At 45.8% G+C, this 14,436-nt stretch overlaps 1 long non-coding RNA gene across 3 annotated transcripts in view; it reads left to right on the top strand.

Moving 5' to 3' along the window:
• LOC119234892 (uncharacterized) overlaps positions 1-14,436 on the top strand; it is a 242,460-nt gene that overhangs the window by 193,161 nt on the left and 34,863 nt on the right. For all 3 annotated transcript variants that reach the window (XR_008549999.1, XR_008550000.1, XR_005122696.2), the window contains exon 5: positions 10,359-10,516. This is a non-coding gene — a long non-coding RNA (uncharacterized LOC119234892). The remainder of the gene's footprint in view (positions 1-10,358; positions 10,517-14,436) is intronic.

Below are 14,436 nucleotides of genomic sequence, written 5' to 3'. Positions count from 1 at the left end.
TGGGTGTCAGCACAGATGCCTGGCTTCTGTCAATAAACACGTGGGGTGCAGCACCCCTGGGGAAGGGGCCATGAGTTCTGTCTTTTAACACATTGTACACAGGAAGTGTTTAATGAGATCCTGGTCCCCAGTGACCGTGGTCGCTAAGAAACTCAGCGTATACAGATCATTGACCAAGAGCTCCATACCCTAACGGGAGATAGTGGCTGTCTGTCCCTCTGCCGATGCAGGCAGATAGAGGGCTTCTGGACTCCAGGCTTCATCTGCATTCAGGTGGGACACAATGTCCTTCCAGCATCTACTGCAGCGGTTTGTGTCTGCATGTATAATTGTCAGAAAGCACAGACTGGCTTCCGTTAAATGGAGTTGAGATGCTGAATGCATAAATATGGCTAGAATCATTTGTATTCTATCTATCTATCTATCTATCTATCTATCTATCTATCTATCTATCTTTCTTCCTTTCTATCTATCTATCTGCCTACCTACCTACCTACCTACCTATCTCATCCATCTTTATGAGATACCAATATCTCATAATTACAGAATTACATAATTATCAATATTACAGAAATACAGAATCCATGATCAAAATCTCATCATAAAAAAATGACCAGATAGAAACTTTATAATCAACTACTTCTTCCCTGTTTAAAACAACCTGATCTAGAAGTGTTTGTGGATATGAGCGGGTATCAATGTCATATATATAGACAGCTGCGAGGGTTCCCACTTACTGGGATAGCAGACATTCAAAGCCTTCCATCAGCATTCCCGAAGCAAAGGATTAAAAGCACTTTCTCCTCATTGTCTACATGTGCCTCCAAGGTTTTTGTGGGCAAGGATAACAGGTGGGCTCATGCCACTGAGTTTCTGTACTCAGCGTTCTCATCATTAGTTAGATCATCAAGGCCCACCCTTCCCTCTTGCTTTCTGATGTTTGGGGAACGGATCATGGACCCAAAGATCTTGTTCAACTCTGAAAGTCAGTCATTGTGTAGTCTCCTCTTCTCTACCCCAGGAAGATAACAAATCACTGTAAATTCGATTGCTTATGTCACCTAGAGCTGGAGAAAGAGGAGTCTTCTTCTGTTCTTAGCTCTAAACTTAGCACTGGACCAGAAAATATTCGTGGCCTCACCGTGAGAATTTCTAGCCTAGTAAGCAAGTAAGAGAAGACCAGATTCCCCACATAAAGCAAAATGCACAAAGCTCAGAATTCCAGGCCACAGACACAATTTCAAATGTATCTAGATGCTTGATACCCTCCTTCTCATATTGGTAATGGAGTAATATCAAGCAAAATACACTTGATCTCATAAGAACATGCTAGATATCACACCTGTCTAAATCATGCCCAAGTTGAATGGATCAACTTCAATCGTCAATTTCCCGCAAGTTCTCATGGATCCCACAGGCAAAACTGAACTCTCTTCTTTTCTCCTGTATCATTACACTATCTGTGGTAGGACATATCACATGTTTTATTTTTCTCTTAAGATTTCATGCTTTTAAATGTCAATATCCAACAGAGTTGAGAGCAGACACCTGTCATGCATACATGTCTCAAAGTCCCCCAAGAGACCCCACATTGTGGCTGAATGTGAAAAAATGGAGAGTTCTAGAATCACAGCTTGGTGGACATTGATCTATTATTATTCCCAGATTGTTAGATGACTGAAATTTATCAAAGGGACCTGCCATTCTCCTGAGAAGGCCCTGGGCCCTTGTGATCTGAATTTTATCTGCCTAGAAGCCATCATGGAAGCCGACTTGGCAATGATGTGTTTGCCTGGAGACAGGCTCAGCCCAGCAAATATCTGTTTCTTGTTCTTTCTGTGCAGGCAGAATGTCCCTCCTCTGCAGCTGCCTTGCAAGCAGAACTCAAGTATCTAACTCCTCTTTTATGACTATTGCCTCCGAGGATGCTGTAGAATGGGGAAAGAGAGCTAGAGGATCATGTGGGATTTTTAAGGGTCAAATCGATGAAGGACCTGTACTAGTTCTGCTTATATTCCCTTGGCAGAACACAACCTCACAGTCCCCAAATCATGCACGAAAGGCTGGGAAGGTCATCTGTGCACCTTTTTGAGGAATGGAGTCCATGTGGAAGGCTGCAGAATCGTCTCTGCCTCATGTTGTCAAGGAGGCCCGGGAGGGTGGAGGGCAGTGAGTCAGGGAGCCACTGGGGCCAAGACATGGAAGGCTTGGGATTGGATTCCAAGGTGTTGAAAGCCATTGAGAATGTTGTGCAGAAGAGTGACATGACTGGAATTAGACTTTGGAAAGGATTCAAGTCCCTTTGTTACCTTCCCCATCCTCTCTGGTTCTGGCTCTGGCTGGCTCACAGAGGCCTGTAGCCCTTTTCCTCACAGCCTCTGCCCTCATGTTCTTTGGACATTGCAACCATCCACCAGATGCAACATGCCCAGTGGAGGTCAGCCCAGGAAACCTGTGGTGCCAACTAAGTGTGCTTTCTGTCTCATTGTTTGCCTGCATTTTCTTTGTCAGCCTTCACTCAGCCCCTTCAGTGAATAGTTTGGGTAGGAGGTTTTTGATAAATCTATTCTTCTACATTACCAGGTTCAACATATGTGGCTTACTAGGTAGCTGGAGGGGGTGGTCAGATTTTAATAGGGTGGCTGCAGAGATCAGAGAGATCGATTTACAAGGAGAAATTCCAAGCACTGGTTGGGGTACCACCTTTCTACCTTACTGTGGTCAAACCACCGGGGGTCTTTTGAGTCCAGGAAGGTGGGCTGGAGTGGGCCTCCCGCCGGCTGCAGCCCCATTGCGTCTGTGCCCTTCTGTGCCTCTGCCCTCACGTCACTGGATAACCCAGTGGCCTGGCAATCTCTCCCCTTCAGCACTGGCGGGGACAACATTCTTTAGAGGTGAAAGTACAGTTTAATTTCTAGGCTCACCCAGGCGTGGACTGGCCTGCATAGGAGGCCAATAATGAAATATTGGTGGTGCATATTTGATAATACGCTGACCGTGCCTAGCACGTAGCTCGGGCTGAATGAATGACTTCTTGGGGGGTCTGCACCCTCCTCTGCCTGGAGCAGGGGTGGGGGCTCTGAAAAGCCAGGATTTGGCTTCCTTGTGGCCAGTCATGCCCACTTGCCAGCCCCTCCCCTGAACACACGAAGAGGGAGGGACGGAGCGGATAGAAGAGGAAAAAGCATACCTCTCCCCCTACTTGCTCTGCTCTAAACTGAGACCCTACAGAGAACAGCATTTCTCTCGCTGTGGTTTCCCGGTGACAATGGGGTCAAAGAAAGCATTTTTCAAAAAGAGCTTCTTTTCTCAATTTATGGCAGCGCATCCAGTAGGAAGCAGCAAAATGAAATAGGTCTCTGTTATCTCTCCCCCCAAAGAGACAGCCCGTACAAGGGAAGGAGATAATTCCCGTCTGGCTTTTATATGCCTCATAAAACGCATTGTGCAGGCATGTAAAATATATGGGGCTGGGCAGCCCATGGGGTGGCGAAAGGTGCAACCGCTCTGCACACCTTTGGGCTGGAGGACAGCAAAGCAGAGAGCTTCTTTTTCCTCCTTTTTTCTGAGAATAAGGACAGTACTCAAATAAGTACATCTGAGGGGTCCCCCAAGTGTAGCTCCTTTACATGGCAGACAACCCCAGAGAAGTGAAAAGCAATAATATGAGGATAATACCTGTATTTAATAGAAATAATGATATCACAAAGCCTTATTTTCACTTTACCCATCTGTGATTCAGTTTCAACTTGCTGGGATACAGTTTACGACTTGTAAATTCTGGGGAGATGGATTAGCCCCTCCCTGGAGTCTTAGGTGCTTGGTCGTTCCAGCCATACAGCTGCCCAGTGTTAAGCTCACAGCTGCCAACCCACAGTGGCATCATCCGAGTCCTACCCTCTAGGGGCGCATGGTGCCGTGGGAGGGGGACCTCATAGACACTAGTATCAGGCTCCCAGCCACATCCTGGGGCAGATTTGGGTGACAAGCTGCAGGTGCCTGGTCACCCTGATGCATGTCCTGTCTTTAGAATGTCTCCCACGTCTGTCCTCAACTGTTTGGTCAAAGGAGATTAAAGAAACTTAAAGGGTGACGCAGCCCAAATTGTTCCTGAGTAGCAGCTAATAGAATGAGGGTTGAACAGGAAGAACATGTGTCCTGAGAGGGAAAAACAAATTAGATTTGGGACTAGAATGTGGTCTGTTCTAGAGCTAAAGCCCAGGGATGCGGACAGAGGTTTTCCTGGTCACTGAACCAGTGGAGCTGATGAGGAAAGGTCACATGCTCCTACCTCCTTTTCCTCGGAACCTTCTTCCTTTCTGCGCCTTCTATTTCTTCCACAAATAACTGAGAAATCCATATGTTCAGAATGCTATGCTAAGTTTTTAAGGCAGCAGAGTCAGAGCCTCCTAGAAATCAATGTTCATTCATTTTCTAGACCACTGGCTGCCCTGATTAGGGGGCTTTTAACAGTACAGATTTATACCCCAGGCCAACAGAACAGCGCATCCACGGGTAGGGTCTGCCCTGTGTGGCTGTTGCTGCTCTGGGACTTTCAGGGGCAGCTGCACAGGCTCCGGCGCTTCCCTCCATGTTCCAGGGAGAGGATTGGCTGCCCTAGCAGCACTAACAACAGGGTACAGGATTTGGGGTCAGGCAGTTTGGCTCCACCATAGCGATAGTATTCTGGTTGTGATCTTCCCAACCGGCAGGCCTTCCACTCTAGAAGGGGAGTGTGATAGGGCCCGTCTCCGGGGGTTCTAGTGGGAGTGGCTGTGCTCCATGCAAATGTGCTTCTTAGCATGCAGGGCCACACAGCCGTCCCTCGCCTGCCCTTGCAGTGTCCTCATCAGACTCTGGGGGAACACATGTCCTCCTGCTCCTGCTCTTCCACCTCTCCTGTAGCTTACCCTTCACTCTCATTGCCTCCACCCTCGCTATCCCACATCACACACATGCTTACATCACTTGGTCATTACAATCTGGTATCCTGGTAAGATACCATTTACCTCCTTCCTTTCATTCCCCAGTGACTTGAAAATATGGGCTCTCTTCTACATCGCTTTTCTCTCTGCCACACCTCCTCCTTAGTAACTGCACTGTGATGTCTAGAACCCATGAAAAGTGATCCCCAAAAAGATAACCAACAGCTCCCATTCATGGTGCAGCCAATGGTTCTCCCCCAGCCTCTCCCCCCACACGAGGCAGCATCACTGACCTTCTTGTGGTCTTCAGCACATCACAGTCCCACCGTTGTGGTCTCAGGCATCACCTCTACCTACATGTTCTCAGATCTTCTCTATCTTGAGCTCCAGTTCTGCATTAATAACTGCTCAGCATGTCAAGTTATTAACCATGAACAGCCTCCAGCTCAACATGCTTAGCAAAGCCCGTCATACCTTTTCCCACCTTTTGATATCAGGGAGGATGGTTTGGCTTGCAAATAATGGAAGACTGAAATAAAAATAACTTAAATCATCATGAAATTTTATATTTTACTCAATGAATGTGGGTAAAAAACAGTTCTAGGTTGGTTGATTCAGTGGTACTGAGGGGCCAGTTTCTTCCCATTTGCTCATTTTTCTATCTTCAGGTATTGGGTTGGTTTTTTGAATTGATTTCCCTTTGGCTCGCAAAAGTCATAGCAGCTCTGTCACAGGAGCCCGATGGCACTAGGTGCCATAGGACATAACTGGCTTACTAGCTTGAGCCAGGTGTGAGAGCCTCTGAGTGTTTCCAGCCCCTGCTCTGCTAAACCCTGGCCGTGACTGCAGCCTGCAGGTCAGTCCCAGGGCTCCAGCAGTGGTGAAACTTACCTTCACCCCATATGAGCCACAGGAAGAGAGACCATGTTGCTGCAGTTTTCCCCAGCCTATGGATCATCTCCTGAGGTTCCAACTTCAGGGGTGCCCTCTCTGGCTCCTGGGGTGAGCATCCAACTCCACTGAAGCCTGCTAGGTAAGGTGAGCATCTTGGCCCCCTGCATGGTTCCACCTTGGCCCTGCTGAAGGGCAAACTACTGATTTGAGACCACCTGACTTCAGCGTAGATCAGATTTGAACACGTGGCTGGGGTTTCACTTTCAAATGCCATGTCAGAATTATAAATGGACTTATCAGGTTCAAACTCCCAACGGACCAATCATGTTTGAATTTTCACCAATGTCATTCAAGGTTTTTGAGACCATTCAGGATTGTGACTGAACCAATTTGATTTGAGCGCCACGGGCATCAATCAAATAGCTGGAATTGTAAACAGACCAATGAAAGACAACGACTCTGAAGGGGATAAAAGCCAGGGCAGCAGTCAGCTGAGCCCATTCACCAGACAGTTTCAGATCGATTCTTCAGGACTCCTGGAAAGAGATTTGCAGTCAGATTCGTTGGGAAGATTCCTTGGGGCAAACCTTTATAGACCTTCAAGACATTTGCAGAGATCTTCTGAGACCTCTGAGACCTCCACAGGCCTTCACATCTGATCTTTATTTCAAACTGCAGCCTGACTGTTGCCCCTACCCCTGGTCCTGCCTCTGACATCACCTGCAGAGAGCACTGGCAGCCTGTGCCAGTGTCTCTAAAAGAGCTCTTTGCTGTTGGCTTATGCCCAGCATAAGAGCTATTTGCCATTGTGAAAAGAAAGTGGAGTAGTGGGGTGACTGTTGGAGAGTCAACCAACAGGTTGACCATCATGACTATACTCTTGAACAGCAACTCCCAATTTTCTCACTCCTACCACTGGTACTCTTTACAATTCTACTCCAACCCAGGTTTGCTTGTCATCTTCCTCCCTCTCTACTCCAATCACACCAAGCTATTTCCATTGCCTAACTCAACATTATGCTTTGTCTCTTTTGTTATGCTCTTCTCTAAACCTGGAATCAGTAAATCCCTTTGTTATCTGGGAGCATAACAGCCTCCTTTGTATCTCCACTCAACCCCAGATATCTTCTAGTATGGCTCCATTGTATTTTTTATGGTTCCTTGTGAACTCTAAGTTTTTTTTTTTTTTTTTTTTAAGGCAGAAAACTTCTAACTTCTATATGCTCAGTGTGATCTTAGCACAGTGAGATCACATAGTGGGTTTCAACAAAAAGTACATGTTGTATCAGAGAGCTCCTCCTGATTAGAAAATGTTTCCTCTGTCACTGTCAATTTTCTCCCCATTCTCAACACATATGCACAAATTCTTCACTTATGCTTCAAATGGCACTCAGATCACTGGGCTCAGGGAAGATGTCCATCCTGTTTCAGGAACAAGATACTTTTTGGACCAGAGTATTTGGAAGGACACATACCAGCAAAAACTATGCCAGAAAACTGAATATCCCCCCTCCCCCAACAAGTATCATACTTACCAATATTCTCTGAGATCAGAATCCTTATAAAACTCCACTACTATAATAAATGGACAGAGGTCACAGAATATTCTAGCAATAAGGGAATTCATGAGAATATTTTTTCCCTAAGTAGCATTAATACAATTTCAGTACTTAAGATGAGTCTCAGTATTGAAGTGGGTCTGGATCTTGCCCAAGTTGCTGGACAAGCTGCCTGCTTGTGTGCACATGTCCGTGTCACTCATTGCTGAGGGAATATGAGCCCCAGCTGGAATGTGGGCATTTCATGTGGCGGGGTACACAGGAAGGTAGGGCAGCATTGCAAGTCAACACATTGCAAGTCCTGCAGGTGCCCTGAGGAGTGGCTGCCTTCAGTTAGAGAAGATTGTGCGCTGCCCAGATTGTGGGAAGATATGCAACCTTTGGCTGGTTCCCTCTGGAGTGCACAGCATGCCCGGGACTCAGGCTCCTGCAGCAGGCTGGGTGTGTACACTGACACGCGCGCTATCAGAGCTACGGCTGCTCATGCTCACGGAGAAAGCAAGTGCTGAGACCACTTCTCTGGTAAAGTTAGCTGAGCCCTGGTGGGCGTGTGAGGGTTTACCGCCCATGTTCACTTCCAGCTTCTGCAGGCTCCTGTGCTTGGGCGATGAGGTTTGGAAATCTGAGCACCAGTCAGGTGGGAACAAAACAAGTCCACAGGCAGGAAATTTTGTCTTCACATGCCCTTCCCACACCTGCCGCTTCTCCATTCCCTCTCCCCTCCCTCCCATAGGCACTCAGCAGCTCACCCAGCGCAGGGCTGTCAGGAGAGGATCTGATCTTTGCCATTCACACCTGAGCATGAAGTTAAGCGCCTCTATTGCATCTCCCAGGAATACTTGCCAATTAAATCTGCTACCACTTGTAGAATGAAATACATTGTTCGCTGTTAGTTTCAAGCCAAGGCTAGAACATGTGGCTTAAATGTCTTTGATGTGTGCATATGTGTGTGCTTTTGTAGCCTTTGCTCCTCACAGTCCCTCAGGAGAGAGGAGAGTTATTAGCATTTTCATTTTACAGAAAAAGACCTGTATGTATGTGACTCTGAGCCAGTGTGACCCTGCTGGGAAGAGAGTCCCATGGCTGCTGAGTGGCAAAAGCCCCCAGGGCTACATCCTGAAGCCAGTAGCCTCTATGTGACAAATCCTCAGGTGACATTTCCCTCCTCTGTCCACGCCCCGCGGTCAAAGATGCCAGGATGCTACTCCATACTGTATCCTGATGAGCCAGCGTCCCAGGGCAGCTAGACTGCCAACTGGGATTCTAGGGGTTCCAATAGCTGCAAGTGTCAGCCAATTCTAAAGGACTCACTGCCCTCCCTAAATCAGCCAATCTCTTACCAACTTTTTAAGGCCAAGCGATTCTCTTCACTCCTCCATGTCCTTTCATTTCTCAATATCAGAATTTGATTTTCCCACTTGCTCCTAGTTTACAAACTCCCTTCCTACTTTGTTTTCTTAGTGCAGTTTCCTCCCCAGAAACTAGGTGAGTGGGCTGTGGACCAGGGCATCTGTCGTCACCGGGCATGCGTAATTGTGTTTGCGACTTGCTGGAGATGAACTGGGAAAGGCAAAGAAAAAGTCCTTTAGGAGGCAGAGACGACCGGGGAAATATTGTGCTCTGTGAAACAGATAAGCAGAAGAGCTGTTTATTCCCTTGGTGGCGTGAGGCCCGGCTTTGAGGCAGATAAATCTTTGCTGGTAATACAGTACTTAAACCAGAACTGACACCTTTTTATATCAACTGCAGAGAATTGCTTTTGTGAGGCTCTGATACAAATGCTGCTGCTGCTCTTTCTTGCATATCAATTCCTCAGCAGCCTGTTGCTTATCTCAGCCTGCCCTTTGAGGCGCTGCCCCTGGCTGCAGCATGGCATCAGGGCCTGAGAATGGTAGGGAAGGAGAAATGGCTCGAAAAATGGGAGCCCACAAGTATGGATGGAGTTGGGGTGTTCGCCTGATATGAGGGCCCTCCTCTCCTTCCCTCCCCACCCTAACTCCTATGCTAGGGCCCCGAAGCAGCTGGTGGCCAGAGTGGATGGCCCAAAAGCAGTCACTGTCCATGCCACCTTGGCCAAGTACTGGACCCAGAGGCAGATGAGCTCAAATTATTTTTAACTTTGTTCCTTAATAGACTAAAATATACTTGCTGCAGATGAACTGGATAATACCAATAAACAATAAGAAAAAAAGAAAAAAAACTGCTCATAATATTTTATTGTCGATCCTTCCAAGGGTAAGTGTACATAATGTGTACATACAATACATAGGCAGCTTTTATAGAAAGGAAGCCATTCTGCTCCATTGGCTGCATGTCTGTGCCTTCTTCAAATCACTACCCCCCAATGTGGCTGTACTTGGAAATGGGGCCCTTATTTTTTTAAATTTCTTACATTTCTTACATTGCTGTTCATTTTAGTACAATATTTGATTATCCCCTTCATGCATTGTACCCATAATTCTCCCACTACCACAGCACCCATGACCATCACCATAGTCCTTTATGCTCTTCTCTCCCCTGTTTTGGACCTTCATCCTCTCCCTTCCCTCCTGAATGCGTCAGATCTATGGTTTGCCTGCAAGTTTTGTCTTTTTCCTGATCCTTTGTTTGGTTTCCCTATATTCCCCCTGTAAGTGTGACCATCTAATATTTTTCTTTTACCTTCTGATTTTTCTCACTTATCATGATTCTTTCCAGCTCCATCCACGTTGCTGCAAATGTCACGAGTTTATCATTTTTGATTGCTGAGTAATATTCCAGTGTGTATATATAACACATCTTGATCTATTCATCTATTTGGGGGTATTTATGTTGTGTCCATATCTTAGCTACTGTAAATAGTGCTGCTATGAACACAGGAGTGCAGGTTTCCCTTCAAATTAGTTTTTGTGTCCTTTGGCTAGATTCCCAGGAGTGGAATCATGGAGATGGGGCCTTTATGGAGGTAACAGAGGTGAAATAAAGGGCTCTTATTTGATAGGACAAGTGTCTGTGAAAGAAGGGATGCCAGAGAATTCCCTTCCCCTCCAACAAACGAAGACACAGGAAGGTGGCCAGCTGCCTGCAAGCCAGGAAGAGAGGTATCGCCAAGAAACAGATGACTGACAGCTGGACCTGGGATCTCCAGCCTGCAGAACTGTGAGAAAATTCACATTTATTGTTTAAGTACTCAGTCGATGATGTTTTTTCTGGCAGCCTGAGCAACTAATTCATGCTCTCTGCATAGAATTTCCCTACTTTGACTCCATTTTCTGTTTCAGCATCTGATATACATTTCTCTAGCACATAGTCCTACAACGTCATGGAAGGAGCTGACGTGGCCACTCCTCTGGCCCTCAGGACTCTCTGTGTCTCTTGAATACCATTCTACTTTTCTGTTTGACTAAGGCCTTCCTTCATCTTCCCTCCATCTAAGTTGATGTTCCACTATAGGTAACACAGAACTTGCAGATGTGATTTTGACATGGTTTATTATCGCTTACATGACTTGTCAAATTAATCTCCTCAAGACTCAGTTTCTCAGCCTATAAAATAGGCAGAACAAATCAAACTGATAATTTTGGCTGTGTGACTAAGGTGTGGACCACTTAGGAAAATATTAATTAGCATGGGGGCTGGTAAATAGATGCTCAATTCAACCTAAAATAGGACTTTGCCCTCCAGGGTTTCCCCTCCACACTGGGCCTTAGTCTCCTGTGGTCCACTGAGCTGAGCAGCCCCTGGGCTCTCTGGCTGAGCTTGTGGCCTGGCCCATCTCTCCTTGGTCGGGGACGGGTTTGCAGAAGGGGGGTCCCTTTTTCCCAAGGACCCTGCTTCCTCCTAGCACCTCTGCTTTTGCTGCTCCAAGGGGCTCTTTTTATTTTTAAAAAAAAATTTATACATTTAAAAAAAAATTATTTCCTTACATTGCTGTTCATTTTTGTACAGTATTTGATTTCTCCTCTCAGGTGATCTTTAATTCCAAGGATGTGCAACAGAGAGGGTCTCCATCCTGATGGTTATTTTACATTTCCCTAAAACAAATTCACAGGTCCTTTTTTTAAATCATGGGGTTAGCTGCTGATTGTTTTAGGGTAAACAGTGCCACATACTAGTTAGTGAAGTCACTTTGCTTTCAGGAACATTATTCTCAGCAAGACCAGATGGAGATCTGTCCCTGACTCTTTTTCCCAATGATCTCTTTGGCTACTGCCATGGAATTGGTATTATTCTTTCCTAGGCCAGCTCATAGCGCACCCACCCCAGCTCTTCCAAAGCACCAGCTCCCTCCTGGACCAGCGCATCACGTGTGGCACAGAACCTGTAGCTGTGGGCACTTGGCAGAGCTGGAAACCCACGTCCCCTGCCAATCTATAGCTTCCTCTGCAAGCAGCTGCCACCACACAATGGAATTAACATAAAACACAACTCTGCAAAGGCACATTTAATTTACGGTGATTATACTATCTATTATACAACACAGTTTTAAGTACTACAAGCTCCCTGGAGAATGGGGGGAAAAAACACATGTAAAAAGAACCCAACCCTCTCCAAAATCACATAATGACAGAAGAATCTTAGTAACAAAATACAATTCATGGCATAATAAATAGACTATTTTAAAGTAGTTAACATTTCTCAATTCTCTATTTCATTCCCATCAGGATCTCAGTTTATTTCTAGTGGAGGAAAAAAAAAAAATGTGTCAACAATTTAAAGTGTAGAGAGACAATTAGAGCTGAGTGTGGGTTCTTCCAGGAAGCTGTTTCAGGGTGAACATGGGGTGGGTTTCCGAGAGGATGGAGTGACTCGGTGTTGCCCACCACACAGCCTATCCTTGCCTTCAGACTCTCCACCCTCTGCAGACAGAGCAAATACATTGGGTCCTGCCATATAATTCCCGGGGAGCACAAGGCCAATGCTATTGTGTCCCCCCCGTCAGGTCTCCCCTATGTGAGAGGGCCCTCAAAGACGGTATGAATAACTGGAGTTTTGACGTTCTCCAGCCCTGACGCCAGCACGCTCTGTTCTGTGGCCCCTCTGGGCTCAGAATGGGGAAAACAGTGGTCCTTCGAGCTGGCCAAGGGTCCAGTATAGCAGGAGTTCAGTACTCCTTTCTTATCTCCTTGTATCTTTCTGCCTTCTACTCCCTTCCTTCCTATAGTAAGTGGAGAGTCCTTGCTTAAAGGGATGGCTTGCCTCTCAAGTAGCTCTAGGGAGAGTTTAGAGACAAGATCTGAGCTATTTTCAATAGCCTGAGTCTCGAAGGTATGCATCAGCTTAAAGGTGTGTGCAGGTGTGAACCCCATCTAGAAGCTAGTGGTCTGTGGGATGAGGCCATCTCATACCCACCCCACCCCACCCCAAGCCACACAGTCTAAGGAGTGGTGTGTGTGAGCAGTGTGACATGATGGTCTTAAATCAGGAGGGAGAACAGATCGTGGCAAGGAAGGAGTAAGCAGCCTCTGGCTCCAGTGGTGTGAAACACACAGACCACGGGCAGGATCCTACCTGAGCTCTCAGCATCTGGCCCATGTCAGTACCAACTGACCATCGCTGCTGTTATCAAGGGAAAGAGGGTATATCTCAACCTTTCTCCAGAGCTTGCTTAGGAAAAGTTATTTCCACGAGTTCTTCTGTGTAACTCAAGGTAACACTGACCAGCTGGCTTCTGTGCTGCCCCTGACGTGAAGCCCGACTTGAGTTTATCTGAAGATGAACAGGATTTTGTCTGGCTTTGTAAAGAGTGTGCCTTTCAGACAGCACACAAGACAATAGAACATTTCAGAGTAAGGTGGGAGTCTGCAAAGAGCTAAAGCAAACCAAAATGTAGGCTTTCAAAGTGCAAGGCACCATCTCCCCTTGATGTGGATGGAGGAAATTTCAGCCTCAACATGGCCGGTCATGTTTGGGATTTGGGGTTTGGGGTGGCTGTGTGTGGTGGTGCAGCCACCACATGCTGGACTTAACATGCGGGACCCTCATGCTGGCCTTAACACTGGCTTTCTGAGGCCACACTTCTTGGGGCTGTAGTATGACCTGATTATGACTAGAAAGAGTCACTTAATACTAATCATTCTCTCCTATATTAAGTGAGAGAAGCAGATATCAATCAGTCCACACATATTTACTACACACTTTATCTGTTCCCGGTAGCTGGAGAGCTGAGTTCTTTAGGGGATATAAAATTATAACCAATATGAATAAAATTTGACAGTTTACAGAATAGTTTATCACATATTTTGTGATCCTCACAACAAATCTGTAGAGTCAGGCAAAATATAATATAAATATGAATATAATTTCACATGCTACTTAATCTTCATTATTATAATCATTTTTAAGAGCAAATCCTGAGGCACAGAAATGTTCAGTGTGTTGATCAAGGTCACACAGCTAATACGTGGTGATGTTGAGAAGCTTGGGAATGGGATTCTAAATCATGTGCACTTTTCAGAGTTTCATTCTGCCTCTTACAAATATATGCGAGCAGAGCTGTGGTGTTTGAAGATTATTGCTGAAATATCTAGAACTGTATGTAATATGAATTCCAAAAATATTGCTGACCCTTGGGTTGCATATATAAATGAAAGGGGAAATAAATCATCCTTTCTGCTAAGAAAGCTCCACACTCTAAGCGTTTACTCAACTTAATGAAGTGCCAGAAGTCTCATCGATTAACCCTTGTGTTAGCCAAACTTTTCCTTTCTCTCTGTTTCTCTGGTGTTTACAATCAATACCTTCATATGAAAGTATTGGCCCCTTATTCTAACTTTTCTACTTGATCCCTTTTTACCTCCAATTGCCACCCTCACACCTTCTCTGGGTCCAAAGATTATGACCCACATTTTCTCTGTTGTTGCTGCAGATCTGAACAGAGTGCATCTAAAATTTTGCCATCAGCTTAACATATTTACAATTGCGCTTTTCCAAAAATTTTTCAGAATAGGAAAAAAATATATCATTTAGCTCATCTGCATTGGGCACAAAGAAGCCTCACCCATTAGAATCTTAGAACTCAGCTTTGGAAGTGAGAGCAAGGCTGATACTTGGGTCCATAGACTCCAACAGACTCTAAG

The sequence above is a fragment of the Talpa occidentalis genome, unplaced genomic scaffold (assembly GCF_014898055.3).
Source record: "Talpa occidentalis isolate TD23 unplaced genomic scaffold, MPIMG_talOcc4v2.1 talOcc4.8, whole genome shotgun sequence".
Lineage (NCBI taxonomy): Eukaryota > Metazoa > Chordata > Mammalia > Eulipotyphla > Talpidae > Talpa > Talpa occidentalis.
Note: the sequence above shows the minus strand (reverse complement) of the source record. Positions and strands in the feature narration are given on the sequence as shown.